Source organism: Clupea harengus, unplaced genomic scaffold (assembly GCF_900700415.2).
Source record: "Clupea harengus unplaced genomic scaffold, Ch_v2.0.2, whole genome shotgun sequence".
NCBI lineage: Eukaryota > Metazoa > Chordata > Actinopteri > Clupeiformes > Clupeidae > Clupea > Clupea harengus.
In genome coordinates, this window is record NW_024879902.1 from 1 (window position 1) to 24531 (window position 24531).

At 39.9% G+C, this 24531-nt stretch overlaps 1 pseudogene; it reads left to right on the forward strand.

Moving 5' to 3' along the window:
- Window positions 1-450: 450 nt before the first annotated feature.
- LOC122130685 lies at window positions 451-16721 on the forward strand (annotated as a pseudogene).
- Window positions 16722-24531: the final 7810 nt, after the last annotated feature.

A 24531-nucleotide genomic window follows, 5' to 3' on the forward strand; every position in this document is an offset into this window, starting at 1 on the left:
TAAATACAGGCCACATGCTGTTGCTGGTGTAGTTTAAATAACAACCCTGCCAAGCATCATGACCCAGTGCACTTTTTAATGTAAGACTATTACTCCAGAGAGTACGACACTTTCCTGAGCATTATTTCCGGCTGAATTAATGATGTTGTTTCAGGTGAAGTTAATTCAGAGAAATGGTTGAATGACACTGTGGCAGCAGATGCGCCCAGACGCCTGGAGACTGGGAGTTGTAGTGCTCGTGTAACCTATTTTTCATTTTCTTATACCTCTCGTTTACGTGTCTTATAGGATTTGGTTGAGATAATTGAATTTACATCATTGCATTGTAACCATCGGGAATCGTCATCATCTAGTCTTAGCGATCAGCATCCTGTGTGTGTGTGTGTGTGTGTGTGTGTGTGAGAGAGAGAGAGCGAGTGTGTGTGTGTGTGAGAGAGAGAGCGCGCGAGAGAGAGAGAGCAAGAGAGAGAGGGAGGGAGGGAGACTTCAAACCACAATAATGGAGTCACTGAAGTCGATCGCTCGACAGGAGCCTGTACGCTTATGACACGCTCAAAACACATACGACGGACAAGCATAAAAAACATCACTGGCTTCCCATTGACAAATTGGAAATATCTCTAAACTGATGTGTAAACTGCGGCTCAGATTGCTATTTGCGAATGGGGGACACAGCTCTCAAATAGGGCAGCACAACGGCACGTCTCGGTATTCTTTTGGATGAAAGGTAAAACACTAAATAGACAAAGCTAATTATAGAAAGGGACGTGGAAAAGATGTATTTGTTCGTTTGTTAGCTACCTGATATATCTTTGTTGACTAACGTTTTGCAAAGCTAGTCCGTTATCATCTGTAGTGGCAAATTAGCGTGTGTTTTTACGCATCGACGTGATATCAATATCCGACCACATATTTTCCATTCGTATTTCAGTGGGTATTAAATTACTGAAGCTGATAGACAGATAGTTATACAGTACACACTTTATGGAGAATATATTTAGTCTAGTGGTAGTAGTAATAGCAATAATAGTGGCACCAACATCTAACAATTTGCTATTTAATGCATTGATTTCTAAATCATCACTTGAAGACAGAAAGCCATTTAAAGTACACAAAGGAGAACCTGACAAGAAAAAATAGGAAAATACGGGCGAGTCTGTGTAGGACTACTCGGAAAACAGAAAATGCTGCCTTCGCAAGAAGCGTCTAAGATCTACCATGAGAATTACATGAGGAATTCCAGAACAATCGGGCTTTTATGGGCGATATTTACAATATGCTTAGCTATCATCAACGTGATCGTCTTCTCTCAACCCTTCTGGATTGGCGACAGCTTGAGCACGCCACAAGCAGGCCACTTCGGCTTATTTCATTACTGTATTGGGCCCGGCGCCCGAGCAAGGAGATGACCTGTCAGGGCAGTATCTCGGACTTCAGCGCCATCCCCTCCACCGCCTTCAAAGCGGCGTCTTTCTTCGTGCTGCTGTCCATGGTTCTCATCCTCAGCTGCATCGCCTGCATGGCGCTCTTCTTCTTCTGCAATATCGCCACTGTCTACAAGACGTGTGCGTGGATGCAGCTTCTCTGTGGTGAGTAAATGAAAACCATGGTGGCATTGCATGTTCACGCTGTTCACGTTACATGAGACAGCCGATGAAGCAAGCAAACTGTGTTATATCGATCCGTCTTGATGATGGATTTTGGCCATGTTTGTTGTGTCAAGGTTTTGAGTTTGAATGATCATGCAGGTGTATTAATATATGGGTAGTGAGTAGCAACCAGCACGCCATGTGTTCCATGTCACTGCTACACAATAAGTTGGTACCGAGCATAATATGGGCAGCCTTTGGTGAAAAATCAATGATTTGCTATTAGCCTGTGGTATTATCGGTTACAAAAGAAAATGGTTTAGTAGATTGCAATTTAGACCCTTCAGAAATAATACATGCATTTGTAAAGCAATTAAGTGTTTCCACTGTCTTCCATCTGGCATAAAACTGTTCAAACTTCACATTTAGAATGGTGTTCTTTAGTAATGATGTAAGCTTAGGAAGGTGAACATACTGTACGCTGACATCCTCCTGCATGCAAACAGAGATTTTTTCATTCAGTGCATGCTATGGCTATATTCCTACTAACGATGATGATGATGATGACAGTGATAATGACAATGATGGTGTTGACAATAATGATCAGCAAAATCAGATCAGAAGAATGCATCATCATCACCATAGTAACATCATCTGTACAAAATCCACTGCTGTCTGGCTATCAAATAAGACCATTGAATGTCAACCAAGGATGTGATGGTCCTTTCATGCTAAGCTTTAACATCTGAAACTGTAGGATTTAGATATTTGTGGTGTTTTTGACACTGACAAACAGTGTACGCATTCTAGAGATGGTATGAGTAGGTTTTACTACTTTAGGCTACATGCTGCTAACTGTTTCAGCTGCATGTTTTCACTTCTTCATGCAATATTAACATGAAAAGGAAGCACCCTGTGAAAATGCATCACACTGCCACACACACAAGCCCATTAAACAATATGTTGAGTCTCATAATGGATTTGACCCAGTGGTGGGGAACATCCTGTTAACAGCATACGAAAAGGCTTACAGTGGGGAAGTTGCACACTTTTTGCTGCCTGGCAGGAGGAGCTACGCTTTGAAAGTGAAGACCAAAAAACTCAAGCTAATCAAAATAAACAGAGATCAGCACATCCCAAAGCTAAAAATAAATTTAATTTATATTCAAATTTGATTTTCAGTCCAGTTCACACTTGCCATTAGATAATAGTATAAGAAATAAAAATACAATAGAATACAAATAGAATAGCTAAAGAAAAGCTTCCCAGTGGCAGTTTACCCTCATGGGAATAAACACTTTTTATTGCATTTGTTTTTTCATTTTTTCTAAATGTTTTTTTTTGTTTTTTCATTTTTGGGTTAGTTAGTAATCCATTATTGTTGATAGTTGCATCATCCAAATCACCCTTCAATCTGAATACACACATTAGTAACATACTTGTATTATCTTTAGTTTTTTTTTTTTTTAAATGTATTCTCCATTTGGTGCTTCAATGATGTTGACTATTATCTTTTTTTTAACAAATACATACTATTTTTAAGGCTTAACGGTGTCTCAACTTAATCAACTTAATATATTCTTATACTTGGATCTCTGCTCCTTGATCTCAGATGTACAGCAATCAAACTGTGCTTGTGTTGAAAACAGCATAATGAAGATATGTAAGGGAAGTTGTTAGCATTTTAACAGCAGTTAGCATTTTTCATATCTTTAAAAGCACTTTTATAAAACCTGGCAAACCAATCATCTCTTAAACACTTATACCATGTTCTAACTATCAGTTTGGGGAGTGAAATCTCAAGCACTTTGTGGTATTTGGTATGGTCCTCAAACTGCACAGTATGCTTTCATAAGAAAAGCGTAGTGAGAAGGCAAATGTTTGTGTGTAGTGTATAGCAATAGGTCCCTTCCACAGGACAGTTAGTAAACCCCATGCAGAGATGAACTGATTTAGTTTTCTTGGCCCAAAAGGGGAGAGCCACGGTATGAGTAAATTCTTTAAAAAACTCATTTGAAACTAATGATATTGGCTGATCTAGATTTAAAACCCAAAGAGAATCAGCCAGTTTACTGTATGCTTATGCATGCTTAGGCATGTGAACTAAACTTGCACTGTATACATATATCCATTGTCAGATTTGTTGCCCGTAAAATGAAAACAAACAAATGCCCATCATCATCATCCATTCAGCTGCAATAGCATATCCATCCAATGCACCACCCAAGAGAGGAGACCAGAGGGCCTGGCCTATAAGAGATGACGCTCCTGAGTTTGGGCCTGGTCCTCTCGGTCCACCCGGAGATGATGGTTTAATCAGCTGTCATGGGCAGTGCCGATGCAGAGCCACGTGCCAGGCAACAGCGGGACTGGGGCGGAGGACAAAGAGGGCCAGATGCTCCTCTCAATATCCAAAGCACTCAGTGCTGGCAGAGTTGGATGGGTTTGAACCCCCCCACCCCCCCTCCCCCCTCCCTAGCCCCTCAAAGCCATACATGCTTTCACAGTCTGAAAAAAGCATGCTTTTGCCCTGCATTCCAAATTCTCACCCCAGCGTGCCTGCTCTCAGGGGAATCCCCGTAGCTTCTGGAGCCCTCCGACTGACCTGAGGGGGTGAGTCCACGAAATTGTCAGCTTCAATGAGCGTTGGATCCCAACCTGGATTTCTGCTAGCAAGCGATCACTTAACGCAACATATGTGTGAAATGAATCCAACGTAAGGGAGACAAACAGCTAGAATAGCGGCTGGAAAGGTTGTTGTTGGAGTGTTGATTCTAAACATACTGAACTCTCACAGAAGAAAGCTTGTCAGGAAGAATTCCCTTAACCTTAAATCGGTGTGCATAGTAAACACTGTCTGTGTCTTGGGACTTGGGGCAACTCCTAATGCTCATCTGCTGGTTGATGGTTGCAAGGTTTTGTTGAAGGCATTTTGGTGAGCACTAGAGCATGTAGACACTGGCCCTGAAGAACAGAAACATTCTTACCTGCCCTAAGTGGTAAATAATATACAATTACATACGTGTCTAGAGGAATACTTTCATTTTCAAACTAAACCAAGGGGGTCTAAAATTGTATTTTATGTAGCCCTGTTTGGATAACTTAACTGTACTCAAACAATGAGGCTTGAGTGCCAGACATTATCACGGCTGAGGCTAAGTATTAATTCACCTCCATTTGACTGTCTATAGTGTGTGGCTAAGTGCCAAGTATTGATTTTTGTAGCTTGACTGCTATCAAGGCCAATAGCATCATGCTTCATATCAGTTGTCAAATTTGTGTGAGAGCGCTGGGAGTTGAGACGCACAGATCACTCTGTACAGCACCACAGGCGTGACTACACGGATCTAGCCCAGAACAACAGAGATGAGAATAGTGATAATGTGTGAGACTGCAGATAAAGACGTTGTGTACTTGCACATTACGTGCCGCACACACGGTGCTGGAAAGCTGTGTATAGTTTCTTTGTTTCTAGACTAGAGAGCTTCTATGCACTCTCCAGTATGCACTGTTCACTCTTCCATGCCACGGCACTCACTTCACCCAAATGGAGGATTCAGCATAATATTTTACAGCAGAATTTTCAAGGAAGTGGGTCCATTAAACAGCTCACCATTTTATTGTATGCCCCGTGGATCACATCTAAATCATTTGCGCATGATTCCATCTCTTACTTTCCCTCGAAAGAAAATTACAATCGCAAAAAAAATGCTGCAAGATAAGTCTAAAAGGATATGTTTTAACATGATGGAGAGTGGAAATGTAGCCCACTTCTTCACGACTCACTGGTCAACCCACTCACTACACTTTCTCCTTTAACATACCCATTTTATCATCTTCTGCTTGTTTCTGACCTTGTTCTGTTTAAATATTGAACAGTGCTTCAATGGACACACTTGCTTAAAAGGAAGTCAGGGCAGACCCCATACACTTTTGCTTGTTCAAGTTTTTTTTTTTTTTTTTAGGTCTAAGAAAATTCCATCTGATAACAGGAATCACACGAAAATCAGTCAAACTGAAAATTATGTATTTTAGTGGTTTGGCTTTATCTTGCATAGTGTCCCCACCATGACATTCTGTCATATCATCTAGGTAAGCACAGTACGCAAGCTATTTTTTTATTTTTATTTAGCAGGGTACACAAAAAGGAAAATGTCGATTGATGCCCTGTTACAAATGATAAAAGAGCCTGTTATCAGATAAGTGGATCAATACCATTTTAGTGTTCTGTCACAGGATGCCAAATGCATATGCTTCATATACAGTAATAATATTCACTTCAGGTCTGGCCAAATATGGCCACATGGAATGAAATGTCCTATGCAGCATTTGGTTGTAGATATTTTCTCTCTTTTTATCATTCCCTCCCTTCTATGATGCAGTGCTCAATGCAAAATGGGCTTATTCAATGGCGGAGGAAGCCTGCAGTCAAACATGTTTATAGCATGCTTATTTTTTCCCACTGTTCTTCTCTGGGGTGGCAATTTTCTGTAATTGCTGTCGGAGGATGGGTACAGGGTTATTGCCTGGCCTGAATTAATCTATTATTTTTAATTAAATTAGTAAGATATATTGACGGGATTGTTCACTGGTAATTACTTCATATCAATTTCAGTTGCAACATATCAATACATGTCATAAAAAGGTCACAAATGCCGTTTTTGTACATAGTGGTCAATATAAACATATCTTCATAGCTATGTTGTAATGAATAGATATGTTTGTTCATACACATGTGTGTGCATATGTTCGATGTGTGTGGGGGGTTGCGGGGGGCATTCATGCATGTGTGTGCGTGCGTGAGCACATGCCCGTGTGTGTGTCGGTAATCTTCTGAAACGGGGTGCTGCAGTATGCTCCGTCTATAAATAGAAAGGAAGGGGAGAGCTAATCTCCAAGGGAATCCCGAGTGGTTCCCTTTCTCTTTCCCAAGATTTCAGCCTGTGTCTTCTCCTAGAGACAGACATGTTTTAATTATCAAGTGTAATAAATAATTCCAAGTCACTAGGGCCCAGCTAAAAATATCCCAGCAGCTGAATAATGCATCCCAGTGACCCACCTTTGCATTGTCTCCCCCGTGATTTTGGAAGTGAGAACGTGGAAGGAATTTGATTTTCCACCTATTCAATGCAGATTGATTTATTTGACGCAGATGCTGCTGAAATGCAGTGCAGCACTTGTTCAGTTATCTGTCACAACAAGAATGTGTGTACGAAGACAGTAATGATAAAGGCTGAAGTACATAGCTCTGAATACACACACACACACACACACACCCCTCTAATTAGGGTTTCAAATCCATTACAGTATACAACAAATTCCTCTAGCAGCAGGATCATATAGAATGTACTGAAAGAAATCTGGAACAAGAAGCTCAAATTATAAATGAATTGGTTGTACTTTGAATCAAATACGTTCTGTAGATGAAATAATATGTTGTTTCCCCTGCCCCCTGAACCTTCCAGTTCCTTTCAATCCCCAGAATTATATTAAATACATTGTAGGTGGAGCAAATCCAGGTGCAGAGAACCATCAATTTTCACAATGTCACAGTCATGGGGTGTGTCAATGGGGTGACGGGGGGAACATGTTGACACTCCTGTCATCAGTGAAGCCCCAGACACTGTGACTGGGGACAAGGGGCCGGGCAAGTTAAGTATTCTAGATCATTCCTGAGCTTCCAAGGAAGAGGGAATAAGGCAAGCTTTTCCCCACAATTAAAAATATGAGCTTTGCAATATAACATTGTTAGGCATTGTCAGCAAATCCACTTCAGAAGGATAGGGGATTCCCAAAGGCAATTAGGTCTATGTGATTCTCTTCTATTCTGAAGGACTTTAGGTGTTGGTAGGACTATAAATGCTATTACTTTGGAAAACAACTATAATGAAAACACTGTCAGGAAGTCATATTTACAACTAATGCATCTATGCTGCAAAATTAGTATCATGTTTAGTTTTTTCCGTTTGTTTTTGTGTGAAAATATAATATAGTATAAAATATATATAAAATATAAGATAATAAATAAAAACTTTACTGAACCTACATCTAAACCCAGTTCCTTGACCTAGTATGAACAGAAATATCAGTGCCTCTGACCTTGCACTTAGGGGCTACATTTGCTCACAGCACTTCACAGTGATAAAACGTGCCCCTGGGTCTACCATCTAGCCTGTCTAAAGCGGCTCAGGTGTGCAAGGCAGGATTCACTAGAAGAAAATCACTCAACTTAAAGGGGGGAAAAATCCTTTCAAATTATTTTGTAATGCTGTTAATATTACACAGTGTTTGGACTTAATTATGGTGGTGACTGACATTTTCTACACCACACAACACACATTTTACATGTGTGTTATACCATGGCATCTAACAGTAATCTATCATGTAGTCCTCTCTTCCAGCCTGTCTTTCTCATATCCATAACACATCTAAACACGGATGTTCTTCCTATGTAATGTGTGAAAGAAAATTAAGTATTTGAACTATTTCATATGAAAGAGTGAGTCTAATGCCTCACTTTAATTTTCTGCGAGACAGTCAAAATGTGTTTGTGGAGTAACAGTGAAGCAAATTAAATGAAAAAAAGGGTAATCCCATGCAAATGAGTAGCAAATTTCTGTTGGTGATTGCCAATCAAATTTCTACAATATGTACAACATGAGCAACACAACATGTACAGCATTACCTCTACACAGAGCATTTCAACTGCCTTTCTTGTTTCCTCTTTGACTCTATACAACACAAACGCTAAGAATACATTAATTTGTTCCCAATCCATAGTCCTGAATTAATTTTCCTGATTTCTGATCTAAGATTTCGACACAAGTTTGGCCTAGTGCTTGAGAGGCATTATGGAGGTGTAACAATTTTTTCGAAGGCTACGAGGCTAGGTAGCTTAACAGCCAACAGACCTTGCTTACATCATGAACAACACAACTGGCAATTATAAAAGTTATGTGGCCTGTGAAGAGGTCTGGTCTTTTCAGAGTATGCATAAAAATGATCTCATTTGAATATCAAATCATTTGAATGTGATTTGCAATATTACCGGGAATGCTTTTTAGTTGGAGGACATGTTAGTTTTGTTTGTTATGGTCTCTAGGTTGTCAGTGTCAGTCAACTTAGCGAAGCGTTCTAGGGTATGTTTAAACTCCTGCTAGTCCCCTTTTTTAAAAATGCACCTCTTAAAACATTTTGCACAATACTGCAATATCTGTGAATATGTGGAATCACCATAAGCAGTAACTTGCAGTGAGCGGCAGCTTGTTTGTCCTACATCACAAATAATGAGAGCTAATCACATTACACATGCCAGTTAAGTACTCTCAAACTTTACCAGTGCCCTGAAGTTGGCAGAGGATATGAATGCTAGAGAGGATACATTATTTGTTGAATATGTCACAGCTGTGTTATCAGGCTAATTATATTGAAAACTTGTCTGTATTATGTACTAACTATTTTGAAAATGACATGTAGTCTTTTGGGATGTAATATATCATTGTAATAGCAAGGTTGAACTACTAGGCACTCAATACATTGTCTTGTGGTTGGATCTCTCTGACTCCCTGGTGTGCTAAAAATGTTAGACATGCTAGCTATCCAGCTAGCAATTGGTGAGCTAGCTAGCTAGCACACCAATGACTCCATCGGTAAGTCATACTGAAAAAAAAATTACAATTACAATTTAGAATGATGATCCGTAGGGTGATTATGATGATAACAGAATGTTAATCAGCAGTAAGGAGTCTTGTCTAAAACCACCAACAACCCGGGTGGCATTAAAAAAAACCTTGTCTTTTGGCGATACAACTGGCAATGTCGTGCTGCGAAAGCTTTTCTCACATTTTTGTGCGGTGTTCCGAACTAGAACGTAGAACTAAATGGTGCATATTCTACATGGCTCGTGGGAACAGCACGTCTGTTTATCTAGATAGATAAATAGATACTTTATTGATCCCAAGGAAATGTAGCCATCCAGTAGCTTCATACACAGGGTTGGGGACCAACTAGTTACATGTTAAATTAAATTAAATTAAATTAAATGACAAATGAATTCATTCTGTTGCTATGCATCTTTTCGCCATCTAGACAGACTCCGTTTCTTTTGGTAGTATGCTCTCAAATTTTAAGCATCGCTTTTGATTGGTTCCTTGAATTTGCACCACCTCTCATCTGCCAATCAAAAAGTAATCGAAAGTAATCAAATGTAATGAGTTACATTACCTTGCTGAAGTAATTGAAATAGTTACATTTTACAGGGTAACTGGTAATCAGTAAATTGTACCTATGACATTTCAAAAGTAGCCCTGTTAATATGACACACAATTAAATACACACAATAATAAAATAACAATAAACACAATACAACTGTGCCTGTATAAAGAAAGTAACAGCATTATACATAAACAAAAGACTAACAGTGCAAACCCATGACAGCGACGCGATACGCTTCCATCGTTTTGAGTGGGCGTGTTGTAGCGTGTCGAAATATCATTTTCAAACCGTCAGAGACGACACCAAACAATGTGATTGGCCGCTGCCGGGAAAAATCGCTCCTCATTTGCATAGGATTAAACTTTTTCCAACTTTTATCGGTCGCGTCGCCCAAAACGGTGGTCTACGTCACAATGGATTGGCTCCCGTTGAAATGCATGGATTTAGAATATCCCGTCGCTCGTAACGGTGGCATGGGTTTGCACCGTAAGACTAAAGACTTCGACTACAAGATCCAGTACATGTGGAGATTGTTGATGCAGTTGATCAATAATTCCACAGTGCAAATTGGTTATCCAATGACAGCAAATAAAGTGGCTTGAGGTGTGTAGTAAACAGGGCTAATATTGCCAGTGAAATAAACCAAAAACAGAGAGCAAAGCATGAGGGCCAGTACTCAACTTCCCCTCGCCCCAGTTGGGGATGAAGAGCTTTATGGCTCTGGGGACAAAGGAGCTCCTGAGTCTGTCCGGTGAGCAGCTCTGTGATCGCAACCTGCCACTGAACGTACTCCCCTGCTGCATTATGGAGGTGCAGTGGGTGACTGACTGTTTGCACAGCAGGGTCCATCTCTCTGCCACCATCACCCGAGAGTCCAGCTCCATGCTGACCACAGAGACCGCTCACCTGACCAGTTTGAACTAGCTTGAACTATCTGTCCTTCCCGTGACCACACACCATGAAAATTAATTTGAAGATGATAGCCAGAACTACATGCCTATAAAAAGGGGGTGGGTGGGGGAGTTAAGCATAGATAGAAAAGTAATGTTTGTGGCCTAACCAGTGTGCTTATTTTGCATACACATACTTGGTAAGAGTGCTAGATATGCTTATATTATATGGCTAGATAGATATGCAATGGCATTTTCTATAGTTTGCATTTCTGTACAGCCAAGATGTGAAAAATGAAATGGATTGTTGAAGAAGTCGAACAAATGAACAGATGCTGAAAAAGAAAAGAAAATAGCAGAAAGTGGGCCAGTACTTCTGCTAGCCTCTTCAGCTCTGTCCTTCTTTCTCTCGCTTCCTCACAGATCCTCTCTTTTTCTTTTTCTAACCTTGTTCCTCTCCCTGCTGCCTTTGAAGTTCCCTTGCAAGTTCACAGATATCTTATGGGAGGGGTATAGAGGAAAAGAAAAATGAAGGAAGAAGAAAAAAAAAGACAACAACTTCAAAGCGCTTGCCTCTCGCTTTACTGAGGAGGATATTTTTGGAGCATCGATTTTCAACCTGTGGGCCAACTGTGGGCCAGCTATGCTGAAGGAGCACATGTGCAGGCAGCCTTACAGCTGGGTAGCACCACTGGACGGAGAGGACCGCTCCACTCCGCTTTGCACTGTGCCCTGCATTTGCCAAGGGAAGCCCAGTGAGCCTGAATGAAAAAGGGGTCTCCCATAAATGACCCAAGGCTCACAAAAAAGTGTCCACGCTAATTCAAATTTAATAATGAAACAAATGCTATTGTCAGGAGAGGACGTGTGGCACCCCTGTGAGGGAGTTCACTGGAAACCACAGATTCCCCCAGGCTGTGTATGAGTAGCAAACATGTTTGCACCAAGGGAGAGAATCTTATGCATAATTAATTAGACTTGTAGGGTAAAATGTGTAAAATTTGTAAAGAAGCATCTATGGTCAAGTCCCAAATCCCAAATTCACACCTATATAGCTGGCTGGTATTTAACTTCATGTTTTTGTGTTATTAACTATCAGTCACAAAAAATAAGCAGTCTTTCTTGTGCCTATTAATTCGAGAGATTAAGTCCTCACTTTGTCGTGTGGCTGTACAAGATCCCATCCTGTGAGGGCCTGCAGGGATAGGACTGACTATGCACATGGAATCTATCGTAACAGGGTTAAATACCGGCATGCGTGTGTTATCGGCTACGTTCGCGTTGTCATGTTAATCTATTATTAAACTTAGCATATCGATTGTTTAGCAGACTGGCCGATTTTTAACAAACTGGCCGATAACTGACGTAGCTATGCTACTGTTGCACATGCTGTGGTGTGGAGACCTGATGCTTGGCTACCTGAGAACAGAGCATAATACTGCACAATTCTCAGCAACAATGACAATATGAAAGAGACGATTACTAAATTGGACTCACTAAAAAAGTGGCCACACAGTCAAATTACCATCCCCTCTGGCTGTCTGGGGGGGATGTAGGAACACATGCCCTTGACTCCCAGGGTGGTAGGTTTGAATCCAAAATGTTGAATATAGTACTTTGGATGATTTATGTAGCATCCAGCTAATTTTAAACATGACTGTGTAAGCAAAAAGAGAATAAACACAGCAATAACCTTGATCCATGGCTTGGTTTACTACAAACATGCTGATAGATGGGCACACGGGGCAGAGAACCTCTCTCAGCAATAACCACTGTCATCAGGGGCCCTCTTGCACCACGTAATTAGCCCAGGATCAGCAGAGAGGACCAAGTACACTCAGCAGTGTGTGTGTGTGTGTGTGTGTGTGTGTGTGTGTGTGTGTGTGTGTGTGTGTGTGTGAGTGAGTGTGTGTGTGTGTGTGCACGAGAGTGTGTGTGTGTGTGTGTGTGTGTGTGTGTGTGTGTGTGTGTGTGTGTGTGTGTGTGTGTGTGTGTGTGTGTGTGTGTGTGTGTGTGTGTGTACGTGTTGCAAAGGGTGTGGTGTCAGCAGGTGAGGAAATTCTTAGTAGTGGGAATTATTACAGATCCTACACAAGAGAACATACACAATTTTCCATCATACTTCCTTACCCGTTTGAAAGCATCCACACCTGAAAGCATGGAATACATTAGAGAATCTTTAAAGAATCTCATGAATGTTGAAGGGAGTCCTTCTGAGGGCGGGTAATTGTGACACAGAGCTCCCTGTACTAAGGGCCATGTGCTAGGAGCCTACAGATCATTACCAAGTGCCTTATGTGTCTATGGAACTCAGTGGATTTAAATAGGGAAATTGCAGTTCGCCAAACTTGTAAAGGCAATTATACAAATTCCAATATGTGCATCTCCCAAATCTGTAAGTCGCTCTTTGTATTTCACTGTGTGAAAGCTGAATTTAAGGGTTAACTAAACCTTGTAAAAAAAATCCGTCAAAAACTTTAATATCACCAAAATAACAATCCTCACAAACATTTTCTCTCTGTACTTGGAAAATGGAGGCAAACGTCACAAATCCGAACAGAGAAATAGCATTCTGCATGAAAATTCTTAACAACAGTAACTCTACTCTGGGTCCCTTGGTCTCACAGCAGAGCGAAAGCAGCAGAGACTCTGAACTCCCTTGGCACAAGACCCCGAAATAATAAAGCAATATTCTCAGCCATATAAGCTATATACTATGGAGACATCTGAGGAAGATTTTCATTGTAATAATCTTGTAAATAAGCTAACAAGACAAGCTCACAAGGGTCACTGTGACATTGTCAAGTAGTAATTATGTATGATGGCATGGTTCTGTCTTCTTGTAAAAATTCTTTAGAGGACGGTCAATCAAGTTTATGATGATTAGAATAGGCCATTATACATAGTCTGAAGACCTCTTTATTTGATTGTGGGTTTATGATTCATAAAGATGAAGGATGATGAAGATGAGGGTCACTTTTGCTTCCAGCTCCAGGCCATTGATTGTCTGTCATCTCCTCTTTTCTCTCTCCTAGCCGTGTGCTTGGTGTTTGGCTGCATCATCTTCCCTGACGGCTGGGACGCTGAGGTGGTGAGAGACTTGTGTGGGGAGGAGACGGGGAAGTACACCCTGGGGAGATGCTCCATGCGCTGGGCCTACATCCTGGCTATCATTGGCATTCTGGACGCCCTCATCCTCTCTTTCCTGGCCTTCGTATTAGGAAACCGACAGAGCGACTCCTTCTTTGAGGAAGTCAGAACTGAAAACAAAGGTGAAAAAGTAGATTACTGTCAGAGCTGCATAACATGAGAATGGCATGCAGTATGATGTCCAACCATGCTCCATAAATATAAAATGTATATATTTACGTATATATATATATATATGCATATGCATATATGATGAATTCTCACAGATGCAATTGCCCCAGGTAGAATGCACAAGTCCGTCTTTAGCATGGCTGATGTTCTGTATCGCCTTTGCTAAATATAGTCTGATGCTTGACAAGATGTGGCTATAAATAGTGTTTACACACATGTCATAAAATTCAAAGGAACATGCTTAGATGACCTTATTCTAATAGGAGACCCTCGTTATCTTTACACATGTGTAAGTCATGGAGGGCGATGATGGTACACATAAAGAGAGAAACAGATCGCCATTTTTGCAAAGAAAAATATGCTGCAGCAAACCGCATGTTTGTATAGACTAGATGTTGTGTTCTAAGCTCACATTGACAGAATCTTTTTTTTTTTATCTCTGGTACATTTTCCAATATTGGGAAAAATGTGAACGTAGAGTGTTCTGAGCATCACTAAACCCAGAGTACATGTTGTGGTGGCTGTAGAATGGAGCAAAAATATATTAATAAATTAACATCACGACTCGACTATAATGAGAGGGTTTCCATGGTTACCAACCGTGGGGATACGTTTTTTTTTTCTCCTCACTCTAGTCAGCCCCTCTTATTTGAGTTTCTTGCTGAATCCATGACCAGCATTTTGTGACAGACAAGTTGAATAAGCAATGTGACTTTTAAAACGTGATCATTTGCATTTGTAGTTTGAATAATTCTCATTTGAATACACTGATGTGCAAACTCCCCTCAGCAAGCAAAGCAGATGTGTGTATTCACTGCTGCCTTATACAATTGTTTAATTAAATATCCTCTTTCTTTTTTTTTTTACAGACATGGCTGTGTCCAGGGTAAGTTCGGTGTCACTGCATGCACAGCTCATTAATGTGATATTTTTGAGGTGCTGTTTGTCAACCCCCAGTTTAACACAAAAGTGTGTCCACTCTGCAGTGCACAGTAGAGATCAGATTTAAACAATCGAGTCTAAATTATTTTAGGGAGTTCCTCTGTTTGAACAGAATCCACTCTCTTTAAGTTCAAATCAGAGGCTGAACAACCAGTATTTTGGCTGTGCTTAGATAGATGAATAAAAAGCTATTACATTTGCTAGCGCTATTGCATTCATCCTCCTCATTATAACGTACAGTGGATTTAAATACAATTTGATGTACCAATTAAATCCGAAGAGTCATTAGATAAAATTTTAACACGACTAGGCAAAATTAATACTTCATGTTTAACTCTAAAACTGTTGAGCTAATATTTCTCAGGAGGGGATTCTATCTTTCCTTGGTATAAGGCATTTTTCCTCAAATCCGCCTGATTTTGCAACGTCATTTTTTTTCTGTAATGAGGTTGACTTTGGTTGTTGGTGTTTCCTGTATATAAATGCCAGTCTTACGTCGTCTCTTTGTTTGCAGATTGAGGTACAGGAGAGAAGAAATCCTCGGTATACTGGGCAGAGGTTCTGAAGGGTTCCCCAGAGGCAAACACTTCCATGTCCTCCTAGTGATCCACCTAAAATCCAACATGTGGCTTAATGGGGAGGCTATATGTACCACAATCTGTTTGTACATTGAATTTGCTATATTTTTTAAAGGATGTCAGTCTTGCGCATTGTAAATGTCATCAAGTTTGAAACTGATTGGATAACTGTATGTACTGTATATATTTATGGAGTATGACTACTCACTGAAACTTTGTAAACTCAAGACCTCTGGGAAAGTATATTCATCCCTAATTAATGTTTCCATGCTTCCAAACTGTGACAAGCACTGATTGCATTCTAATGTCTCTCAAGTTCTCAACACATCTTTATGTTGTGCATATTGAACAAAAAACATTTTCTACATGTAGACTACTTTTTGTATCTCTTTTGAAATGTCAGATTCCACCATTGGATGAGATTCTGAGGAACTTTTGACAAGAACTGTCCTTTTCATTGAGTGTTGTTTAACTGCCTGCTGGCTTTCAGATGTGAGTTGAGGACTGTTTGACATTGCATGTGCTGTATTATTCATCGTATAGCCTAACTTCAAGCCATATGGCGTCAGGCTAAGTTTAGTTTCATTGTCATTTCTTTTGCCAAATGTCCTTCAAATGAAAGTCCTTTGCAAGGACATTTCAAACCAGTTGCCAAATGGCTTGTAATTATTTGATCTGACTGGAGGAGTTGAATTCACCATACCTTATAACACCTATACCTCACTAAGGAGGTTTTGTCCTGAGCCAAGGAAGGTGTCCGAGCAGTGGCTGAATTAAATATCTGCCCACAGGAAGTTAGTCACCAAGGGCCAAGTGTGTCAGTCTGGAGACAATTTGTGGAAACTGTGCTATTGAATGCTTTTGAGAATCAATGGGGAAAACACTGACTTTTCCCCTGAAACCCGTTCATACAAATTGCCTTTGCTGTTTACTTTCAAATCTGCACCGTTTCTTCGAACACCACCTTCACAAGGTGTCAGGTTTGTTGAGGATGCTCCACACTTATCGATCCTTCCTACATTTAAATCTAACTGCTACATTGTTGTCTCCGGATGTATATTGTCATATATGTCTAATATATGTCTCTTGATATTCAGATGTACTGTACATTGTAATATACTTCTGAATATTGCATATCCAGTATTGTAATATACATCTGGCTTCACATCACTACTTCTAAGCATATCTGTAAAGTCTGGAATGAATCACCATTTTAACATCATCATCACACAGAACTCATCAAGCAGAACAGTTCGGTTTTCTGTTTCGCCCAAGAGCAGCCAGATTCTCTCGGATTGGATGGCATCGGAAGTGAGAAGTCACAATGGAGGTCATCCGAAACCTAGCATCAAACAGATGAGGTATAGCAACAGTAGATATAGCAAGCATACAAAGATTAAAACGCCTAATTGTGTGGCTCTGTCCAATTTTATATTAGCCAGATGAGGTGATCTGCTGTGTTACTAGTCTGGTGATGTGGTCTGAAACGAGGCACGCCCTGTATGCTGCATTTTAACTCAGGCTTTGGGGACTGACCTTTGTAGCATTCAGCTGAGAGTCCAGAGCAACTGGCCCCTCACTGAATGACCTTTGAGGTAGCTGTGACCTTCTGTCCCAGAGACCCACTCACACTGTGCTTGGTTGATGCACTGTGGGCCTCGTCCTCCATCTCAGGCAGGTGATGTCTCATCTGGGTTGCGGAAACAACATCACAAAAAGTGTGAGGTTTATTTAGGTCTTCTGTCTAGTTAGGAGTTATTATGTACGGTTAACATCAGAGTGTGTTCAAAATCAGTACTCTGAATTTTTCATTGGCTTTCGAAGGAATCATTTAATCATCCTATTTTAGTATTTCCCTTATTATTTGGTTTTATATTCATATGTAGTGTAAAAAAACTAATGTTTTAAAAGAAAAATGGCTACCATACACCACTCACCATACCTTATATGTGTGTGTTACCATTAACATTCATTTTGTTGGTGTATGATTGTATTGTGATGAATTAAAGTTTACAAACAAGTAGAATTAGACAATTTTTTAGAAGTATTAAAGAAGTTTGGTTCAAAAATAGTTTGGATGTTGTGATGAATATCACTCTCTTTCCAAACGTCATGGTTTTACTAAATTAATTGTCAACACACTCAAAGTGCCCGGTGTTGAACGGATGCGTTACCAAGACGATGACACCCTCTCATTTAGCCAAATATGTTACATATCAGTATGGCCGTGAAACATTTTTTTTAAGCAACACTGAAAGGAAATAAAGCTTGCTTTGTTTATGAAATTTGAACATTTCTTTACAGTTATGGTATAGATTTTGTATAATAATAGATTTTGTAATTAAGTATATTTCAGGATCAACTGCTGCACTAAACTCCACAATGTAACCCAGTTTGATCTAAGAGGTTATCATCTTCAAGCTATTTGACTTCTTTGGTCGTTTACAAAATTGTCTCAGTGTAAGCCCCCAAGTTTTCCAGTGTATGCTGTTCAGTTTTGTGTATAATGTGATTGATTTCACTCACCTCTGCAGATGTTTGTTTATTTCTATCTATATTGCTTGTGCAGTTAGACCCTAGAATAACAGCCCCCGGACACCCGCCAGAGAACTAAGCAGGTTAAGCAGCACAACAAAAGCAGGAGTAGGTGAATATGTCGTCCCAGTACGTTTGACAAATAAAGCCATTTCTTCCATAACAAAATGGATATATTATACATAAATATTGGGATTGTCTTGCAGGACTGGGACCAATTTTTGTTTTAACTAAGTCAATTCAACATAACTCCATTAACTAATTTGATAGCTCTATGTCCACTTCAGTACTTGAACATTTAATATCCCTTCCTGTGATGCCTTTGGATGAATGCATTGATACATTTTGTTCCGTTTCTTGAATTGGTTAAAGTAAATTCATACCTAAACCTGGCACTGTTCTCTTAGAACATTTATAATTAATATGTGGGTGATTCCTGTGTGTAAAATGATGTACTGTAACTTGAAAATGAAATGCTTTGAAAACCTACAAAGTGCCAGATGGACACATGAACACCTTTCTTGGAAGCGTCAGTGTAACTGGTGCCTCAGGAACATTAGCATGGGTGACTGGGAATCACCTGAAGGCCTAATCAAGTTTGCAACGCTGCTTTAACTAGTGCCATGATCCTCAGCTGTGTGTGGCATCTGAATGGATGAACACTCTTTCTGTGGAGGTGGTAGTCATTTACGCAGTTAAAGACAGAAAGCTTTCCTGCTCGCTGCTTCCTGAGCCATGTTGCCACCATCTATGGCCTATTTCCATCAAAGACATTGCTCCAATTTGAACTTTTATAAACTCAACATGGAAGGGGATTCAAATAAGGAATAGAGAAGCAAAACAAGACAAAACATGGATCATACTCAAATTAGATATCAGACATAGTGGACAATGAGTACACAACAGTTGTGTAGCCTGACTTGTATAGGTTGTCATCGGCGACAATATCTTATAGGGTACAACTGTGTATAATACACAATGGGTTCCTGTAACATATCCCACCTGTCTTACTCTTTTGTATGTATCCTTTTCTGTGGATTGTGCCCTTTTTTGCCTAGTTCCTGGTATTTCTAATGGATGGACGTTATTGATGTCTACAATTTTGACATGGGAATTATTTCAGTCAGTTATGTAACATCAGTATAACTGATAAGGACATATTTTCTACAGCATTATTTTAAAGAAATATTATGAACTAAGTATTCATTAATGAAATTTTTTTATCATTCATTGGAATAACAGCACATTCATTCACAGTCAAAAATGGCACAAACATGCACTGATGAAATAAAACATACTGAAATACGTATCCCTGTTTAGATGTATTCAGATGTATGGTTCAGTTTTCATTTGTAATATTTATTTCTCACAAATATAACATAAACAAAATGACAATGCCAAGTATCTCACTTTCTTCCTTGTATTCAGTTCTGTTTAGATACTTTCCATCTCATTTGATAAGGCCAGTAAACCTCCTGTAGTCCCCATTTCTATTTCTCAGGGCCCACCTGAATGGTGTGATTCCGCTTTACACAAGATTATGCGAAATTCATATTTTACAGAGATATTCATGAATCTGTGGTATAGGGCAATGTGTTGACCACTGTCCTGAACTGCAGATACTGATAAGATGACCTTATACAGCTTTAGGTGTAATCAGCTCTAATGTTACACAGTTGATGTGTAGAGAACGCTACGGCTAAGTTATGAACGTGTCATGGAAGACATTTTGAGAGGGTCAGCACCTTAATGAGGCCTTGTTGGGACACTTTAGATGTTCTTTAGATGTTCTTTCGAAGAGAGGGCAGTGTTCCTAAGTTCCCTCAAGTTGGCTCAGATGATTCCATGCATACCCACACTCTCAGCTGCCATCTATCCACAACTGTCCTTCATGTTTTGTAGAAAGATCTTTTAAAAATCCAGCACAGCCACATGAATTCCAATGTAGATTTTCAGAGGTTGCTACAGTCACTATTGCCAGATGTATAAAGCAGTGTCCCAAATCAGAACTTAAGTTTGAAGTTACTGAAGTTACTCATTAAGACTTTTGCCATTCACACTGTCATCAAACAGATCTTTCCCAGCGGCGCAAGCCGATAAGCCCCCCCATTTACAGGCTTTATTGCCCGCGGGGACACGGGTTCAATTCTGGCCTGCTGTTGTTGTCCTGATCCTCTCCCCACGTCTTCTCCACCTCGCTTAGTGTCCACAGCTCTTCACTGTCCTGTCCAAATAAACGCATAAAAGCCCCCCCAAAAAAAGATCCTTCCCATTTTAGGAGAAAAATCAGATGGAGGACATTTTAAACCTGTATTTGGAAAGTAACCCACAGAACTGAAAATAAAAAAAATCCAGAAATATGTTTCATGCTTTGTTTAAAAATTCCATCATGTTGGACCTATGGGAGTAGTGTGAGAATTTCCACTGTCCATTTCAAGTATTCAACACCGGAATCTTATTGTTGGGCAGGAGGACAGAACCCGGAGAAGAGCAAGAGTGGGATGAGAAATAAGAATGACATCATTTTCAACTGTTCCTTTCTTTAAAGAAAGTCGTTTCATAGACTGAACAGTCCTATAACTAACTAGAGATTCACTTACTGTAAGAGGTTAAGAATTAAAACTGAAGTTATACATTCCTGTGACACAGTCTTGATTCTAACTCTATTCCCAATCCTAAGCAAATACAATGAATCAATGTGCTGTCACTTATCATTATTCAGTATGGCACTCTGTACTTAACCATGTAACAAAGCAAAGGCATTTTGTTATTATCTGTGGTGTAAACTTTTATTTGTCTTTATGTCTGGTGTATGAACCCAAGTGTTTCCTTATGGCTTATGGCAGAAATGATGTGTTCCACAGTGAAGTTCAGAAGTGTGTTGTTATTGGCATGTTGATTATATTAGAAACAGCAAGGGCTTTAGTATTGATTCCTTTTAACCAGGTGCCTCCCCACTTATACTCTTTTATACAACTTTTTGTCAACAACACTCCTCCTGGCAATTAAACATATCTCATTTGGAATGGATTCAACAGAACTTGGGCACATTTATTCCCGACTTATTTATGAGGATGCAACTGGCATTGGTGTGATGAGTTGTGTTTGTGTGTGTCCGTGTGTGTGTGTGTGTGTGTGTCTGTGTGATGTCCGTCTGTGTGTGTGTGTGCCCGTGTGTGTGTCTCTCTCTTTGTGTGTGTGTGTGTGTGTGTGTGCACACTTGTGTCATTCCAGGGCCTTCTCCCAGTGAGCCACTAAACTGACAATCAAACACTCAGCGCAGAGCCCCAGGAAGGGCAGTGTTCCAGACTGACCTCCTCACGCTTCTCTAACACCTACTCACTTGCCCCAACATACTGCCCGCAGACACAGACATAGGATGCCAGACGCACCGCAAGGGAAAATCCTAATATTTATAGGGACGCTCTGTCCCTCTGCCCAGAACCTGACTGCTCCTAAACAAAAAACGGCTGACAGACGTAAAGAGAATGGCGTGGCGGAAGGCCTCCCCCCTCCTCCTTGTTCCTCTTCTGTCTCCTAGACCTTCTCCCTCCACCTCTTACATGCAGGTTGACAGGAGTATAAATACTTGTGCCCGAAGAGACACTCAGTGGTGAACTACTGTTTTGAAACAAGTCCGAGCCTCTCTCAGTGAGTGAGTTAACTACAGAAGTCCATTCATTTGCTTTTTCAAGGCTGTCAGAACCAACTTAGACCTAAGTTTGTTTTAACATCAGTATGGAGCCAGCTTCCAAACGGCGGTCAACCCATCTGTTTCGGAAGACATGTGCCTTTCTCCTCCTGCTGGGGGCCTGTGGGCTGACCCAGGCATCTGTCTATCACAAGTCAGGTAAGACTCATTCGTTTTCACTGCACCTATATTATTCTCAAACCTGATCTAGACATGTGTGTTCATGTGAAAGGCTAAGCAGTGTACAGATTGCCAGGACAGGGAAGCAATAGTACTGCAAGCAAGCAAACCCATTACTGTAGATGCCCTCTCCTTACCCATAGAACATACACTCTTGCTCAACAGGTTTGGGATGTCTTGCACAGACAGGTGTCTTTAACAGAACTTTAATTTCACTGCTCTACGTCGCCTCGACATATCAGCAAGGGACACCAGTGCATTGGTATCAGTGTAGGCTGCTAATCTTGTAAACAACTTTTCACCAGTATATGTAGCAATGGGAAATCTATGATTATCCTGTGCATTTAGGGTCCTCTTCTGTAGAATAATCAATTGATTTATAGACTGGTTTAGTTTTAATCAATGCACTAATCAAACTAGCATAGTTTAGGTGCCTGACATTGGGCCTGGCCTTGGCAATGCTGTCTCCATGCCAGACTTAATGAATTCTAACTAAATTAGTATTGGGATGTTATAATGATGAGATGTTCTGTCTGCACTGGACTTCAACAGAGCAGGGCCACAACCTCACCCCTAGGAACAGTCCTTTCCTGGTCTTTAACTTCACCTCTGTTATAATTAATTTGGTTATAAAGTATTGTTTCTGTTATAATTCATATTTCACATTATCTTTATTTATTCCTAAGTCTGTATAGTAAACATTATCATCTTCATCTAATTTTGCATCTTTGTTGTTTCGATCTTTTTGCGCTGACAGGTATTTGCACATACCAAGATCAGTACTATAAACCAGGGGAGACCTTCTCCAAAGCCTGTGACAAGTGCTACTGTCATCATTTGGGTTTCTTTTGCTACCCGTGAGTAAGAGAGAGCAACAGATAACAACAACTCATTATATGTCTACATACCACACATTTAAAGTGTAAACTCTTCATATATATACGTTATATACTGTACATATGATATATATATATACACTTCTTGGCCACAGTAGTCACAGGCATCAGTGTAACTGTCTTACTGGCATAGATCTATCTGGAAACTGTCCTTCATCTTATCAAAAAGCTATAGAACTGTCTGGTCATGAGTGTTGTGTATTCAAGAGCTGTCCGTCATTCTCTCCACTAGACCTAAGAAACCCACCTCCTGGCCAAACAAATGTGAGCGGATCCCGACAGAATGTGGCTACCGGGTTGTTTACCGTGACAATCCTGAGATGGAATGCCGGGCCTACAGCTGGATTGGCTGATGGATTTGGACATTGAAGTGATCTTCAGTCAGTCAGTCATCAAGAGTAACAATGTGTATTGCCTTTATTTTTTACCTGTATATTGCATTTATGTGGGGTATAACAAAGTTATATTTTGATGCTCAGCAAACTAGTGTCAAACAGGAAGGAAATTCTCAGGACATGACACATGAGTAGGGAAAGTGTGGCTATAATGGACAGCAAGTACAAAACCTGAACAGAGATCAAGTGTACAGGAAAATGAGTTTTCACAAATAGTACATGCATCATACCTCCACCTGAAATTAAATATTTCGCTCAGTATCATCACTTGTCAATTGAGAATTAACAAGGTCTATCTGACATGTCCACAAATTTGAGTTTTCTTTTTTTTTTTGCACAAAATATATATGAAATAATATGATTTGGTGAATTTTTTAAATATTATTTATAAAAATAAAATAATATGAAATAAATGTAATAGAATGGTGATTATTTCATTCTGAATTTTCTCTTAAAAGTGCAATTGGACCTTGATCATTCTCAGTTGATGCATTGTCATTGGTAAAAGGAATTCAAGCTTAATGTCTTTAAATCTGTTCCTCGGACGTTTCATCATTACTGGTCATTAAGGTGAAAATGTTTTTTTTTCTGCCTTATTGACCAGTACAGTGCAGTATTGACAATGAATTTAAATCTAGTTGAAATCTGAATCTGTAAAATCTGTAAAGATGGCTGTTTTGATCATTTGCTCCAGAGGAACTATTGGGTTTGGGACTGAGGTTTACACAGACACCATTAGACCATTTGTAAGCATTTTGTATTGATTCTTTTGATGCTATGAAGCGATTTTACATTTGTATTTCAAATTGATACTTTGTTGTGTGTAATGTTTTTTTTCTAACGTTTATTATGTCGCTTTGGACAACCTTAACCTCAACCTTAATTATCAATAAGAAAACCACATTCCAACAAGCTAACAAGCAGAATATTCATGATGTGGATAAACAACGCTATTTTGAACACGACTCATTGCGAATTTTGATTTTTATTGAAACAGCATTCACATAAAGTATATGTGCAGTAGACTGGAGTGAATGTAAGAGTTACGGTACACAATTATTTAGATTAGCACCTTCGTTGAAGGGAGCACCATTGAACAAAAAAGTATATAAACACAGCAAAGAGGTGGCAGTTGGGCGGTAAGAAAACAACAACTCTAGGCTACACTATGATGATTCACTCAGTTACTCTATTTACATCAACCCTGAGGAATTCTTAGTTATTCCAGTCATACATGCATACACTCACGTACACCCACACAGACAGACAGACAGACAGACAGACCCACAACCATACAGAC